The 17,949-nt window shown below is 33.9% G+C and overlaps 1 pseudogene; it reads left to right on the top strand.

Annotated features, from left to right (window-relative positions):
• Positions 1 to 16,670: 16,670 nt before the first annotated feature.
• Positions 16,671 to 17,051, top strand: LOC120122775 (annotated as a pseudogene).
• Positions 17,052 to 17,949: the final 898 nt, after the last annotated feature.

Raw genomic sequence — 17,949 nt, 5'->3', positions numbered from 1 at the left:
ATTGGAACAATCATATCTTCACACCATTCTTTCTACCTTGTACCTTTCATGTTGCTTACGTTTCCGACAGGCCACAGGAGGATTGACACCAGGTAAATTTATCAGCATTGATTGCCTTCGTCATGAAATCTGCTATGTTGTCTTTGGTATGGATCTTCTGTATATCTACCGTTCCTTCTTCCACCTTTTTACGAATAAAATGGTACTGAAATCGTATGTGCTTAGTCCTTGAATGAAATGCTGGATTCCTTGCTAGATGTAAGTCGCTTTGACTGTCACAAAACAGAGAGACATACTCTTGATTGTGCCCAAGCTCCTCCAATAGCATCTTCAACCAAATTGCTTCTTTACTGGCTTGTGTAGCTGCTACATATTCTGCCTCTGTTGTGGACGTAGCCACAACTGACTGCAATTTTGAAACCTAGCTTACAGCTCCACCAGCAACTTTGAACACATATCCTGTAGTAGATTTGCTTTTATCCAAATCCCCTGCATAGTCAGAATCTACATACCCATTGATTAGTAAGTTTGATCCTCCGTAACATAATGCAACATTTGAGGTTCCTTTGATGTATCTTAGGATCCTCTTTACAATATTCCAATACTCTTTGCATGGATTCGCCATGTACCGACTAACCACTCCCACTGCTTGTGCAATGTCTGGTCTTGTGCATATCATAACGAACATTAAACTTCCCACTGCTGATGCATACGGTACTCGAGACATCTCCATCCTCTCTTCTTCACTACTAGGACTCATACTGGAGGATAATTTGAAGTTAATAGGAAGAGGGGTAGAAATTGGCTTACAATCTTGCATGCTAAATCGTGACAAGATTTTTCTTCAAGTAATTCTTTTGTGAAAGCCAAATCTTCCTATTACTTCTGTCTCGGTGAATTTGCATCCCTAGAATCTTGTTTGCTGATCCCAAGTCTTTTCATTTCAAATTCCCTAGCCAGTTGTGCCTTCAATTCTTCAATATGATCTTTGTTGGGTCCTGCAACCAACATGTCATCCACATACAACAACAATATAACAAAATCATTATCATCAGACATCTTGAAATAAGCACAAGGGTCTGCATTAAGTCTATTGTATCCAAGGCACATAATGAAGGAATCAAATCTCTTATACCAACACCTCGGCGCCTGCTTTAGATCGTACAGAGATTTGTTCAACCTGCAAACCAAGTTATTCTTTTCTTTTTCTTCAAAACCTTCAGGCTGGAGCATATAAATCTCTTCTTCAAGATTTCCATGAAGAAAAGTTGTTTTAACATCTAGCTGTTCCAAATGTAAATGTACCACCCCAAACCGATGCGGGTAGCCCGATCCGATTCGGGAAGTCACATTAGGGCCACCGGTACAATTGTTTTAACCTGAAAAGGTGAGTAATAGAGTGAGCTTTGGAAAGCTCAGTAATACAGAACTACCAGATGATGCTACATGACATGTAGATAAATGGAAAGCCATATAATTTCCTTATTGAATCATACGTATACCAGTTTGCAGAATAATTTGGGGTTCCCTTAGAAGTTCATCGAGTAGAAGCCATGAATCTCAGTTCATAAGAAACCTTTCAAAGTATGACATTTTTAAGAGATCGAATAGGATGTCTAGTGTGTTCCAACAGTATAATAAAATCATAATAAGTACAAATCATAGTCCAGTAAATCTCATAATTTCGTAAAAGAGTTTAACTTTTGAAAATCATAGTTTAAACCCTTTTCTGGTACACCATCAGTAGTTCCCAAAAATTATTTTCCATATAGCTTACTTTATGCACATAGCAAAAAGAAAGTCGACTTAAGGATAGGCTATGAAGCTTGTATCCTTAAGCCCAAGTCAATAAGTCCATATAGCTTACCCTAAGCACACAGCAAAGGAAAGCCGACCTAATGAAACATCTTGGGGCCCTCAAGAGTCACATTAGGCCCATTTAGCTTGATTAGAGCTATTCCATCGTAATTCAATTCCAAAATTCAATTGCACCGTGACATAAATTCCATAAATCCAAAAACATGGTAATCATATACCATTTCAAAACAAAAATTAGATAGCAGCCATATTCCATAAATTGTCACATTAAATTGGTGCATCCATAAAACAATAACCAATGAATTCGGTGTACCACATATTAAAACCAATAAAACAGTTCAGTAATAAGTAGGGAACACACTAGAGAATCCAAGTATTTCCAGAGGCCATTGTAGTAATCATTTTGGATAACATTAAACTTACGAAATTTGAACGAATTCCTGGAACAAGGTCCTATTGAGGAGAATCGATTACTAACCGATCTAGCCAGACATTTAATGTTGATATATTAGAATCCCACTATATTTTCGTGTGCTTTAGGAAAACGTTCAGGAACCTTTATACATAATAATTCTAAATTCAGATTTACTGCGAGTGATTCCATTACCCAAACAATCAGGGGTATTCAGGAATATACATTAAATTCATAGGATTTCAGCCCAATTGAACCAAATGAGATATTCAGAATCTTTTCCATCTGCGTTACTTGGTTTTTTCAAACATGAACGAAGTGATTTTAGATGAAATATAGAATCGAAGATTCAAGTCATTTACAATCTACGACTATCGATCATATTATCAAACAACTCGAGTTACACAACTCTCAAACTGATGCATGTCAACAAGTCAATTCATTATCCTTCCAGTGTATTCACTCTTTAATACCATAGTGCAGATCCATAGATCATCCCCATAATCATCACTGAATAAATCTTCCAACGGTCTTTATTTCATTTCCACATTTCAACAATATCAGGAAATACTGACGTACTTGATCCATGGCTCATAACCCATAATGACAATTCATCATGTAAGTTCAACAGTGTTTCCAAACTCATCAAATCACCTATTTAATCCTTAGTCATTGATGTTACTTAGTTCGTTTAGTAAGCAAGTCTATCCCGATTACTTTAAAGTTTTCCAGAATAATTCAGACGTTTCTGAATTTCAAATACACTTTGTACTTCATTTCAGTTCAATTTACTCATATAATAAAGTCATTCTGGTATTCGTGGTAGATTTGACTCACAAATACCCACTTATTAGTACTGTATGCGCTCTAGAGTTGAGCTGAGCCAAGTACTTCTAGAATTATCATCGATCCAAATTTGAGAAGATGAACAAACATTCAAGTGGTACTTATATCATTCAGGTAATGATATAGCACTAACGTTGGTTGATCACTTAAGATGCGTTCCAAAACTTTTAAGAGCAATACAACATCCATGTTTATTTGGATTCCTTAATTAATCCAAGACATTTACTTATTCTAGGCCAATAGGGTATTTTGGTCATTTTTGGTGCTCAATATTTTTCTATTCATTTCAAAGCTTGAGTATATCTATTCATTCCTGAGCTTGGTGACATTATTGAGTCATTTCCATTCCAGGGGTATTTTGGTCATTTTAAAAATCTAGAATATTTCAATCATTTCCTTTCGTTCGGTCTTATTATTTAATTCAAATTTATCATTTATGTCAGTCCCTTTGAACTATTCTGACAAAATATCACCATCGATAAATTATTATTCTTCACGTACTTACTCAATTAAGATATTTCCAAGTTAAATGCCTTCTCAGATGTTACTAACGGATTATCAGAATTTTCCATACAAAAATAGGATCTCAACAATCAAATCAGTAATTTATCGGTTTAAAAACAAATTCTCATGTTACTTCCTCATTCAGAGTCAACTTGGACTATTTTTACCTCTCAAGGGCATTTTCGTAATTTCTTAATCAGATAATTTCTATACTAACTCTTAACGAAAATAATTATACTTTAGAGATCCAATGGTTAATTGCTTTCCCGAACATTCTTTGATCTCAAAATGATTCCTTAACAGACTTATAGTATCTTATACAAACCCTTTTAGGGTTAAAAACCAATTATCCAAATTTTCTAAGTAAAACTAGCATTTCTTATGCACATCTGTAATTATATCGGATCAATATGTCTTTTCAGAGTTATTAACCAACTTCCAGGGACAATTCTTGTCATCTTACAATATAAGGGTATTTTCGTAATCTTACCCTACCGGAGTATTCTCATAATTTCCCATCCAAGTACCTTTAACATTTTTATCCTTTAAAATATATGTTACAAATCCATGGATGATTTCTTTATCACAAATCACACAACTTGTAATTTAATTCTAACATTCCCTCAATCTCTTATATTAATCATTCGATCCGAATTCAATTATCGAATTTCTACCACATTCATATCGAGTGTATAAATTAATCAACTCCACAAAAGTGATCAACATTATCTTATTCATGCATTTACCAATATCAACATGTTCCATAAAGCATAAAGGGGGTAGTAAAGTATTACCTCGATTTCCGTGCAATACTAATCGACCATTTAAATTCCATTCGAACGCCCTCGATCTTTAATTCAACTTCCAATATTTTCCTCTCGATCCAAACCATCAAAATATTTTAACTCGTATTTAAATATTTTCCTTGCCATAAAGATAGCTTATTAGAATTGAAATAATAATTTGGAAACCCAAATGATTAAACAAAAACTTTCAAAGTCGTTAAAATATTTAATAACTAAAATCAGGTACTAGATTGAATTAATTTAAACTATCATAGCTTGGTTGAAATTTTATTAAAACTGATGGACAAGTTAGAACCGTACCAAACATAGAGGACTAAAACTATGATTTGTCCATCTTGCTATCTTAACACCCCACACACGTGATTTTCAAAAGAAATTATGAAACTTCTTCATCTCACGCTACCATCGCCATTTCTATATTTTTTTTCAGTGCTCTTTTCATATCTCAAGCAAGGAGGTTCCAACGGCAGATCATCGGCTGCCATTAACCATCGGTGGATACCACATCGGCCGTCGTCAGTGACCGCCAGTCGAAAACCAAATTATTCCGTTCGAATCATCTCATTCTCCTTATCACAAATCTAGCCTCTGATCATCGATAATATTTATAAATAACTGCAGATCTACCAAAAATGTTTCGGATCCGAGGCTCTCCATGTTCCCATCCGGTTTGCTTGTCATCGGTGTAACGCTAGAACAACAGTTTCTGGTTCTGCTTCTTTTATCCTTTGGCCAAGAAAATCCCTATGTTAGAGATATACTTTAGTATTTCTGGGCTGCTCAATCCTCTCTCGATGGTCATTACAAGGTCTTTCTAAAAAGCTTACTCGAGACTGAAATGAAGAAGAAAGGGGCGAGGCGACATGAGAGATTGGAGCAGAACAGCTAAAAGCCATAAACAAATACATATGTACTTTTTATATTCGTAGAGAAAAGGCTATGGGTAGGAGAGAGTCAAGCACGAGCAGTGCATGTTAATGGATTCTTCGGAATACCAAAATGAATGAAAAAGAATTTAAGCAGACCCATGGCGATACCAAATGAACTGGAGATAATCAAGTAATGTAATCAATTGGATTGTGTTTCTAAATGTTTTGAATAAAATAATAATAAAAGAATCATTTATTTTAAATCATTTATTTCAATCATTCACCCCCTCCATCACTTCATATTATTTTATTATTTGAATGGAGATTGTTATTGGAGAATGACAAAGCAATCAATTTCTTTAATTGATTTCAAGCTTTGGTGGACACATAAGTTGGCCGGAAGTGAGCTGAAAGCAATGGATTCCAACCATTAGTGAAAATGCCATTATCCTTAATTTTCATAGTGGACCCAAAATTTTAATTTGACTACTTCTTAAATCACATATTTAAAATTAAAGAAATTTAACCCCATATTGGGGTGGGACAATTCTCCCCTCCTTAAAAAAAAATTTCGTCCTCGAAATTCATTTATGTCACATAATTACAAAAATGAAACTTCAATCAGTTCTTTCAGATATTTCATGTAGCTCTTATAGAAATACGGATCCTCCGCTAATCCTTAACCAGTTGAGTATACATTCTTATCGGAACTCTCCCTCATTTCAATAAAAGAATCCGAACAAAAATTTCCTTGAGTAATCAATTCAGTCTTGGTCATAAGAATAGGCTCATAGAGCAGTAATATATCTCAATTTCATTTCCAAAATCGGGTGAGAATTCCTCAGATGAGTAACTCTCACATGGCTCGTGAGGTACTTTACAGAATTCAAATAGACGTTACTGGTATTCCCTTATGCAAAGGTAGAGTCTTAACGAATAGAAACATAGGATTACTCATTACAGATAGGGACTCAGCCCTAGAGTTTCGGCTCAGAGAGGTACGATTGCAGTCTAGGGGCATGTACTGATCAGACATATTTTGACATTCGACCGGCCGGTCTATCTTGAAAAATTTTGACTTAAACCATGGCTCTGATACCACTAATGTAACACCCCAAATCGATACGGGTAGCCCGATCCGATTCGGGAAGTACATTAGGGCCACCGGAGCGACCCACCGTAAAAATAACGGAAATTTTAAAACTTTTTATCAGAACATGTAAACTTATAAAATCATTTATCACTATTTAAAAATAAAACAGATTTCCAAACTCGTATATAAATCAAAATACAATTACATGCCCCCTAATCACAAGTACCATACTCTGCAACCACGCCGGAAGAACTCCCTTACTGAAGTCGATAGATACACTGGTACAATTGTTTTAACCTGAAAAGATGAGTAATAGAGTGAGCTTTGGAAAGCTCAGTAATACAGAACTACCAGATGATGCTACATGATATGTAGATAAATGGAAAGTCATATAATTTCCTTATTGAATCATACGTATACTAGCTTGCAGAATAATTTGGGGTTCCCTTAGAAGTTCATCGAGTAGAAGCCATGAATCTCAATTCATAAGAAACCTTTCAAAGTATGACATTTTTAGGAGATCGAATAGGATGTCTAGTGTGTTCCAACAGTATAATAAAATCATAATAAGTACAAATCATAGTCCAGTAAATCTCACAATTTCGTAAAAGAGTTTAACTTTTGAAAATCATAGTTTAAACCCTTTTCTGGTACACCATCAGTAGTTCCCAAAAATTATTTTCCATATAGCTTACTTTATGCACATAGCAAAAAGAAAGCCGACTTAAGGATAGGCTATGAAGCTTGTATCCTTAAGCCCAAGTCAATAAGTCCATATAGCTTACCCTAAGCACACAGCAAAGGAAAGCCGACCTAATGAAACATCTTGGGGCCCTCAAGAGTCACATTAGGCCCATTTAGCTTGATCAGAGCTATTCCATCGTAATTCAATTCCAAAATTCAATTGCACCATGACATAAATTCCATAAATCCAAAAACATGGTAATCATATACCATTTCAAAACAAAAATTAGATAGCAGCCATATTCCATAAATTGTCACATTAAATTGGTGCATCCATAAAACAATAGCCAATGAATTCGGTGTACCACATATTAAAACCAATAAAACAGTTCAGTAATAAGTAGGGAACACACTAGAGAATCCAAGTATTTCCAGAGGCCATTGTAGTTATCATTTTGGATAACATGAAACTTATGAAATTTGAACGAATTCCTGGAACAAGGTCCTATTGAGGAGAATCGATTACTAACCGATCTAGCCAGACATTTAATGTTGATACATTAGAATCCCACTATATTTTCGTGTGCTTTAGGAAAACGTTCAGGAACCTTTATACATAATAATTCTAAATTCAGATTTATGCGAGTGATTCCATTACCCAAACAATCAGGGGTATTCAGGAATATACATTAAATTCATAGGATTTCAGCCCAATTGAACCAAATGAGATATTCAGAATCTTTTCCATCTGCGTTATTTGTTTTTTCAAACATGACTGAAGTGATTTTAGATGAAATATAGAATCGAAGATTCAAGTCATTTACAATCTACGACTATCGATCATATTATCAAACAACTCGAGTTACACAACTCTCAAACTGATGCATGTCAACAAGTCAATTCATTATCCTTCCAGTGTATTCACTCTTTAATACCATAGTGCAGATCCATAGATCATCCCCATAATCATCACTGAATAAATCTTCCAACGGTCTTTATTTCATTTCCACGTTTCAACAATATCAGGAAATACTGACGTACTTGATCCATGGCTCATAACCCATAATGACAATTCATCATGTAAGTTCAACAGTGTTTCCAAACTCATCAAATCACCTATTTAATCCTTAGTCATTGATGTTACTTAGTTCGTTTAGTAAGCAAGTCTATCCCGATTACTTTAAAGTTTTCCAAAATAATTCAGACGTTTCTGAATTTCAAATACACTTTGTACTTCATTTCAGTTCAATTTACTCATATAATAAAGTCATTCTGGTATTCGTGGTAGATTTGACTCACGAATACCCACTTATTAGTACTGTATGCGCTCTAGTGTTGAGCTGAGCCAAGTACTTCTAGAATTATCATCGATCCAAATTTGAGAAGATGAACAAACATTCAAGTGGTACTTATATTATTCAGGTAATGATATAGCACTAACGTTGGTTGATCACTTAAGATGCGTTCCATAACTTTTAAGAGCAGTACAACATCCATGTTTATTTGGATTCCTTAATTAATCCAAGACATTTACTTATTCTAGGCCAATAGGGTATTTTGGTCATTTTGGTGCTCAATATTTTTCTATTCATTTCAAAGCTTGAGTATATCTATTCATTCCTGAGCTTGGTGACATTATTGAGTCATTTCCATTCCAGGGGTATTTTGGTCATTTTAAAAATCTAGAATATTTCAATCATTTCCTTTCGTTCGGTCTTATTATTTAATTCAAATTTATCATTTATATCAGTCCCTTTGAACTATTCTGACAAAATATCACCATCGATAAATTATTATTCTTCACGTACTTACTCAATTAAGATATTTCCAAGTTAAATGCCTTCTCAGATGTTACTAACGGATTATCAGAATTTTCCATACAAAAATAGGATCTCAACAATCAAATCAGTAATTTATCGGTTTAAAAACAAATTCTCATGTTACTTCCTCATTCAGAGTCAACTTGGACTATTTTTACCTCTCAAGGGCATTTTCGTAATTTCTTAATCAGATAATTTCTGTATTAACTCTTAACGAAAATAATTATACTTTAGAGATCCAATGGTTAATTGCTTTCCCGAACATTCTTTGATCTCAAAATGATTCCTTAACAGACTTATAGTATCTTATATAAACCCTTTTAGGGTTAAAAACCAATTATCCAAATTTTCTAAGTAAAACTAGCATTTCTTATGCACATCTGTAATTATATCGGATCAATATGTCTTTTCAGAGTTATTAACCAACTTCCAGGGGCAATTCTTGTCATCTTACAATATAAGGGTATTTTCGTAATCTTACCCTACCGGAGTATTCTCATAATTTCCCATCCAAGCACCTTTAACATTTATCCTTTAAAATATAAGTTACAAATCCATGGATGATTTCTTTATCACAAATCACACAACTTGTAATTTAATTCAAACATTCCCTCAATCTCTTATATTAATCATTCGATCCGAATTCAATTATCGAATTTCTACCACATTCATATCGAGTGTATAAATTAATCAACTCCACAAAAGTGATCAACATTATCTTATTCATGCATTTACCATTATCAACATGTTCCATAAAGCATAAAGGGGTAGTAAAGTATTACCTCGATTTCCGTACAATACTGATCGACCATTTAAATTCCATTCGAACGCCCTCGATCTTTAATTCAACTTCCAATATTTTCCTCTCGATCCAAACCATCAAAATATATTAACTCGTATTCAAATATTTTCCTTGCCATAAAGATAGCTTATTAGAATTGAAATAATAATTTGGAAACCCAAATGATTAAACAAAAACTTTCAAAGTCGTTAAAATATTTAATAACTAAAATCAGGTACTAGATTGAATTAATTTAAACTATCATAGCTTGGTTGAAATTTTATTAAAACTGATGGACAAGTTAAAACCTTACCAAACATAGAGGACTGAAACTATGATTTGTCCATCTTGCTATCTTAACACCCCACACACGTGATTTTCAAAAGAAATTATGAAACTTCTTCATCTCACGCTACCATCGCCATTTCTATATTTTTTTCAGTGCTCTTTTCATATCTCAAGCAAGGAGGTTCCAACGGCAGATCATCGGCCGCCATTAACCATCGGTGGATACCACATCGGCCGTCGTCAGTGACCGCCAGTCGAAAACCAAATTATTTCGTTCGAATCATCTCATTCTCCTTATCACAAATCTAGCCTCTGATCATCGATAATATTTATAAATAACTGCAGATCTACCAAAAATGTTTCGGATCCGAGGCTCTCCATGTTCCCATCCGGTTCGCTTGTCATCGGTGTAACGCTAGAACAACAGTTTCTGGTTCTGCTTCTTTTATCCTTTGGCCAAGAAAATCCCTATGTTAGAGATATACTTTAGTATTTCTGGGCTGCTCAATCCTCTCTCGATGGTCATTACAAGGTCTTTCTAAAAAGCTTATCCGAGACTGAAATGAAGAAGAAAGGGGCGAGGCGACATGAGAGATTGGAGCAGAACAGCTAAAAGCCATAAACAAATACATATGTACTTTTTATATTCGTAGAGAAAAGGCTATGGGTAGGAGAGAGTCAAGCACGAGCAGTGCATGTTGATGGATTCTTCGGAATACCAAAATGAATGAAAAAGAATTTAAGCAGACCCATGGCGATACCAAATGAACTGGAGATAATCAAGTAATGTAATAAATTGGATTGTGTTTCTAAATGTTTTGAATAAAATAATAATAAAAGAGTCATTTATTTTAAATTATTTATTTCAATCATTCACCCCTCCATCACTTCATATTATTTTATTATTTGAATGGAGATTGTTATTGGAGAATGACAAAGCAATCAATTTCTTTAATTGATTTCAAGCTTTGGTGGACACATAAGTTGGCCGGAAGTGAGCTGAAAGCAATGGATTCCAACCATGAGTGAAAATGCTTAATTTGACTACTTCTTAAATCACATATTTAAAATTAAAGAAATTTAACCCCATATTGGGGTGTGACAGTAAATTCAATGTATCACACATTGCCAAGACTACTCAAACTGTTGTTAGTCGAACCACAGGAGAAAAAATTTCATTGAAATCAATACCTTCTTTTTGAGTATATCCTTTGACCACCAGTCTTGCACGATACCTCTCCACTTGATCTTCACCATTTCGCTTGATTTTGAAAACCCATTTGTTACCAATTGGCTTCCTTCCTTGTGGTTGTGGCACAAGGTCCCATGTATTATTTTTTATGAAGTGCTTCGATTTCTTCTTGCATCGCCATCATCCACAGTGAAGCATCTGAGCTGTTTATTGCCTCCTGGTATGTTGATGGCTCACCGTCCTCTGTTAAAAGGCGGTATGCAATATTACCTTCTATAACATAATCTGAGTGCCAATTGGGACGTCTTCTCACACGATCTGATTGACGAGTTGTTGGAGCTTCAGAACTCTCTGGTTCTTGTTCATCATGTGCTGGTTCTACTTCAGAAGAATCTCCTTCTTCAAACTCTTTTTCCACATGTATCTGAGTAGTCTCTGACTTTTCAGCGCTATCATCGTCTTCTTTTCTTTGTAGTTTATCTTCTACAAAGATAAAATCCCTGCTAATGATCACTTTGCGGGCAGTGGGATCCCACAAGCGATACCCCTTTACTCCATCAGCATACCCCAAGAATTTGCATTTCATGGATTTTGGATCCAGCTTTGAAATTTCTTGGGCGTTGTACATCACGTACACAATACTTCCAAATACATGGAGGTTTGAATAATCAACTGGTTTACCAGTTCACATCTCCATTGGTGTGTTCAGCTCTATTGCAGTTGATGGAGCTCGATTCACCAAATAACAGGCGGTATTGACTGCTTCTGCCCAGAATGATTTTTCTAGGCCTACGTCCCTCAACATTGCTCTTATTCTTTCTAAAAAGGTTCTGTTCATCCGCTCTGCCACTCCATTTTGTTGAGGAGTGTTCGCCACTGTGAACTGTCTTTTGATGCCTTCTTTCTTGCAAAAGTCATCAAATTCTTCACTTGTGTATTCTCCTCCATTATCTATTCTGAAACACTTGATCTTATTTCCAAAATCAAGTTCCACCCGCGCTTTGAAGTTTTTGAAAGTTGAAAACACGTCTGACTTCTTCTTAATAGGGTGCACCCAACATCTCCTGGAGTAGTCATCAATAAATGAGACAAATATTGTTCTCCACCTAGGGATGTTACTGGTGCTTGCCATACGTTAGAGTGAACCAATTCTAGAACACTTTTGCCTCTAAAATTTGATGTGTTGAATTTCAACCGGTGCTGCTTACTTGTTATGCAATGCTTACACAAAGTAAGTGATACCTTTGTTAAGCCTGGAAGTAGCTTTTGCTCCACAAGGACTTTCATTCCTTGTTCTGACATGTGTCCAAGTTTCTTATGCCATAGCATTGCAGAATCTGAACTACATGAGGCAACAGAGGCTTCTGCTTCTAACAATGTCTTTCCCTTCAGCATGTACAAGTTTGCAGCTATCTTTTCACCTTTCAACACCACAAGCGCTCCACGGAACACCTTCATGATTTCTTTACGTGTTTCAATCTTGCTAGCATTATTATCCAACAATCCGTAGGATAATAAATTTTTCTTCAGACCTTTCACGTGCCGTACATCTCGAACAACTTTAATTGTTCCATCATACATCTTCACTTTGATGGTTCCCACACCAACGATCTCTAAGGCATGATCATTGCAACTATACACAGATCCTCCTGAGACATGTTCATAATGATGGAACCATTCTCTTCTTGAGGTCATGTGATATGTCGCTCCCGAATCAATGAGCCATATATCTGTAAATCTTTTTCTGCCTTCCACGGTGGTTGACGCTTCACAGCATAGAGCATCTCCATCATCTGAAGTGTTTGCGGTATTGCCTTGTGGATTGGAGTTTTTATTTAGACTCCAACAATCCTTCTTCAAGTGACCCTTCTTTCCACAGTGGTAGCACTTTAAATTCTTCTTGCTCCTCGACTTCGATCTACCATGTTTATGACTGCTGCTTTGGCCACGTTCTGTTGATCTCCCTCTCATCGTTGTCAACGCTTCTGCTTGTTGCAGATTTACTTGTCTGTCTTCCTTGTTCTTACGCCAATTTTCTTCTTGTAGAATAGCAGCTGCAACGTCATCGAAGACTAGACTGGTGATATTACTGTTTGTCAAGTTGACGATGAGATGATCGTACGAATCCGGTATACTTTGCAGTAGAAGTTCAGCACGTTCTTGTTCTCCTATTTTACAACTTAAGGATGTAAGCTGAGAAAATAAGGTGTTCAATGTATTTAAGTGCTCCGTCACTGACGTAGATTCTAGCAAACGGAGAGTGTACAATTTCCTCTTAAGGAAAATTTTATTGTGCAGCGATGTGGCCTCGTACAATTTGATGAGATGATCCCATATCTCCTTAGCTGTCTTCTTCTCCTTGATGCTTGACAATACTTCATCTGCTAATGCTAGATGAAAGTTTGACATAGCATTCACGTCCATCTCGTTCCATTTGATGTCATCTGCGAAATCCACCGGCCTTTCATTGATAGCCGCTAGACACCCGTCTTTCCTTAGGATGGCCTTCATCTTCAATTTCCACAATGAGAAATTTCTCCCATTGAATTTTTCAATATCAAATTTCGTTGCCATAGCTTCTTCTACGGATAGCTCCTACTATTTCAATATCGTGAATAGTTCTCTGGAACCTTCAAAGAATGGGTAATAACTTCTTATTTTCTTATGTTGGAGGATCCACCTTTTTGGTGGCAACCACAAAGACAATAAGCAGATATTACACACTCTAATCTAGCTCGGATACCAATTGTTGCGGAAGACGGCTATCGGATATAGCAAAATCGCAACTGATAATTTGAGAAAATAAAAATGAAGATAAAAAGAGACACAAAATTTACGTGGAAACCCCTAAATTATATAGGGTAAAAACCACGGGCAACGGTAGAAGAATTTCACTATAAGAAAATAGGAATTACAACCTCTCTCGATTTACTAAGGAGAAAACAATGATAATTCTCTCTTGATAAAAAGGAGAAAAAAACTCTCAAGAAACTCTCTAAATTCTCTCTAGTATCGGAAGAAAGCTAGAATGCTTTGGGATGGTTTTAAAGCTAAATGAGCTAGGGTATTTATAGTTGAAGCTTTAAGGACTAATTTGTAAATACCCTAAATTACAATGACTATTTGCATAGTTTTATCATCCAAAATTTTCAACAATTTGGTGGCTAAATTTGACCAATTTTGCCACCCCATTAATGCCACCAAATTACCACCCATAATATTGACAATTGATGCAATTTGGTGTGCAATTTTCAACATCGTTTCACTATATGCACCATGGACATTTTCCTCTGCAGAAATCAATGAAATTAAAAATCATAATATCCGGATTAAAAAAAATCCAAGCACAGAAGAAAAAAAAGGGAAACGTCGCATCAACTTCATCTTGTGGTTAAAAAAAGAAGAACCTCAAAGTAGTTTCCAGTTCAATGCACAAATTCTACATTCCCCCATCATTTATTGTAAACAAAACAGACTGCGAAGGAAGAAGAGAGAACACGCAAAAATAACAGGGTTGAGAAAGCAAAATTTACGATTTCGTGGGGACTGAGGATGCCGAACTGGACCATGCGGACCTTGGCGACCTCCGCCGGAGAGAAAGGGAACCGCAAATCCATGGCAATCCGATCCGGTCACAAAAAGACCGGTAGCCTTAAATTCTCACTCGAGTAAAATTAGTGAAGCTAATTTAAAAAAATGAAATGAGGTTCTTTTCCTTTTCTCTTTTTGATTCTCTTTATGTTTTTATTTTCGAATTGTTGCTTATAATTTTTGCTGCCTCAAATTTTGAGCTCGAAAGTACGCCAATCTCCAGAGGGTATTCCCCGCAAAGAGAGACTCGAAAGGAATTGAGTAAAAATAGTGAAGTTAATTCGGTGGGAATGAGGGCGTGATTCGCGGAATCTTATATTATTTAGAGAATATTTTTTTTGAAATTATATTTTTATGTTTGGTTCACAAAATCTTATATTATCAAAAATATTATTTTCTCAATAATAATATTTTTTAGTTAAAATTATGAGAATGTTATTACCTTTAAATTCGTAGATAATTTTATATTCTCACTATTTTGGATAAGAATATCATTGGATTAATGAATTCTTTTTATAATGATCATTCTAAATTCTTATTTTTTTTATATTTTACTCAAAATTATAAAAATAATAATAATATTCACAGAGTTTGATTTATTAAAATATTAATAATTTTGATAATTTAAAATATTTTATATTTTTAATATTTAATATTTTATTATTTATAATTTTATAGGATGAAAAAAATAATAATATTATAAAAAATATAATTATTTAAAATAACATTTTACTACTATAATATTTTCTTATATTATATTAATTATATATTAAATATATTTTTTTCTTAAAAATTAGATAATATAATAATTACTCGAATATATATTTTATCAAATTAAAAGTTCGAAACTACGCCAATCTCCGGAGGGTATTCCCCGCAAAGAGATACTCGAAATGATAGGACTTGAACGCCCTAAGGGCTTATTTATAGACGAAAAGAGCAGCCCTGGGCTTCTTTTGATGACTATTGGAGACTGGGTGCGCATTGCGCAAGCGCAATGGATTAAATATAAAGTCATGATTTGAGGTTGTAAAATGTTCATGGTAATTACTGTCATTGTAAACGAGACGAGACAATAAATAAATAAATTTAATTTAATTAATTAAGATTTGAATTATTTTAATTTGAGTTTGAATTTAATTTGAATTTTTATCGAGTTCGAAAGAGTTATATAATATTTAATTTGAAAGTTTTATGAATAATTTAAAAAAAAATATATTAAAAATTAAATTAATAAGAGTTTAGTACAGTTAAGATTCAAGTTCAAACTTCAATTGAATTAAGTCAAAAAACAATTTAACGAGGCACATATAATACATTTCGTGTATAATTCTTCTTTATAATCATACCAACTTTATAAAAAAAAAACTTAAATTTTATGTATATTTTTATATTATCGATAACATTCAATTTTCTCTATATATATATATTATAAAAAAAACACTCGTAGGAACAAACTCCGCTTTAATGTTTTTAGATTAATTTTATTATTAAGGCTTAAAATAAAAAATAGTAATTTAAAGATTTTGCAAAAACAAAATTTAGATTCAACAATGAAATTTTAGTTCAAAAAAAATTATTTTTAGTACATTCTCAATACACAAGACCACCATTATTTGTTCTTATGATTAAATTTCTAATTTTTTATCTCTATTAATAAAACATATTAATTTTAATTAAAGTTTTCATTTTAAAATATTAAATTAATATTTTTTAAAAAGAAAAAAATCAAAATATCCATAAAACAGATAATCCAACATCATAAAATGGAAAACTAAAAATGAAAAACAAAACATATTGAGTATAATTAGGCAAACCATATAAACAAATTTTCTAAACAAAAAAACACATTTAAAAAATGCGGATAGCCATCGTCTTTTCGTCAACACCATCGTCAAATCCAGATTTTTTTCATAAAATCTATGTTCCTCAATTCAATCAAAAAACTAGAAATTTAGATGTAAAAATGGCTTACGTCTATAGCTGTAGAGAGTGCGGAACCGATCTGAACCTAAGGAAATTCCATTTATTCCCTTCGGATTTCTACTTCGAGGCGGGAAACAACGGCACCCTTTCTTTCTCCATGATCGACGAGACCATGTTCAAGTTCGTGAAAGAAAACAAGTTCAAGCCATTTTTTGAGACCATTGAATACTGGGGAATTCAACGAAATAGAATCAAGATAAGGTGTTATAGTTGTGGGAAACTCTTGGGTCATCTTTACGACGACAGTCCTCCTCTCAGGGATAGTCCGAATCAATGGTTTTTGGGGCCGAGTTAGGTGATTCCCAGGGCTCCTCGGTATCGGTTCAAGATCAAGGCGCTTAAGATCACAACTGAAACTTGAATATTTTTAACGAAGATTTTCTGGGTTTTGTGGATTCTTTTGTTGATTTGTTTATACGTACGTGTGATATTGCTATATCTTACATGTGAAGTCTAATTACTCTATTCGATTAATATAAGATATATTTATAGTAGAAAACCAATATTGGCATTCTGTTTAATTTTTCATATTGGTTACTCAATATTGCTTTTATGTACAAATGATGTTATCTTGTTTATTAGATTTTTGTTAGCCAATTGAAGATGTTTTGATATACAAAAGGGATAGAAATGAAAAAAAAATATTCATTTGTTTTAGACTTATTTTTAATTTAAAAAATAATATTACTTATGAATTTATTTTACATTTCATGTGACATTTGAACTGAGAAAAAAATCAATCTAGCCCATTAACCAACGAAATTGAATATTAATTCGAAACTTTAAGGGATAACAACAATCCCTTAACTACTGAGGTCGTTTAGTTCGTACAAATATTAAATAGTATAGCTTTAGCGTCCATGGTTTGTATTGGGAAAATATGTGATTTTATAGAGATGGAAAACATAGGGGTTGTTATAAAATTATAATAAAATCAATTTGAGAATTATATATTAATTCACAGATTTCATTGTATAACTTAATCTTTATATTATAAAGTACTTTACGAAAATTGACAAGTTCAGTTAAGTTGAAAATAAACATATAAGTTTGGACTATATATATATATATATATATTTGTTACATATAAATTGTTGAATTGATAATTTTCTAGTCAACAGTTTAATGGTACGGTTATAAGGACCAGATTCTGACAAATTAAAGTAAAGGGACTAATTTCTCAGAAATTTATAAAACGTAGAGATTAAATTGAAGGGAAAACTACATTGATAGTCACTGAATGTTTAACATTTTCACTT

Source organism: Hibiscus syriacus, unplaced genomic scaffold (genome assembly GCF_006381635.1).
Source record: "Hibiscus syriacus cultivar Baekdansim isolate YM2019G1 unplaced genomic scaffold, ASM638163v2 tig00110387_pilon, whole genome shotgun sequence".
NCBI lineage: Eukaryota > Viridiplantae > Streptophyta > Magnoliopsida > Malvales > Malvaceae > Hibiscus > Hibiscus syriacus.
This window is presented reverse-complemented; position numbering and strand designations above follow the sequence as displayed.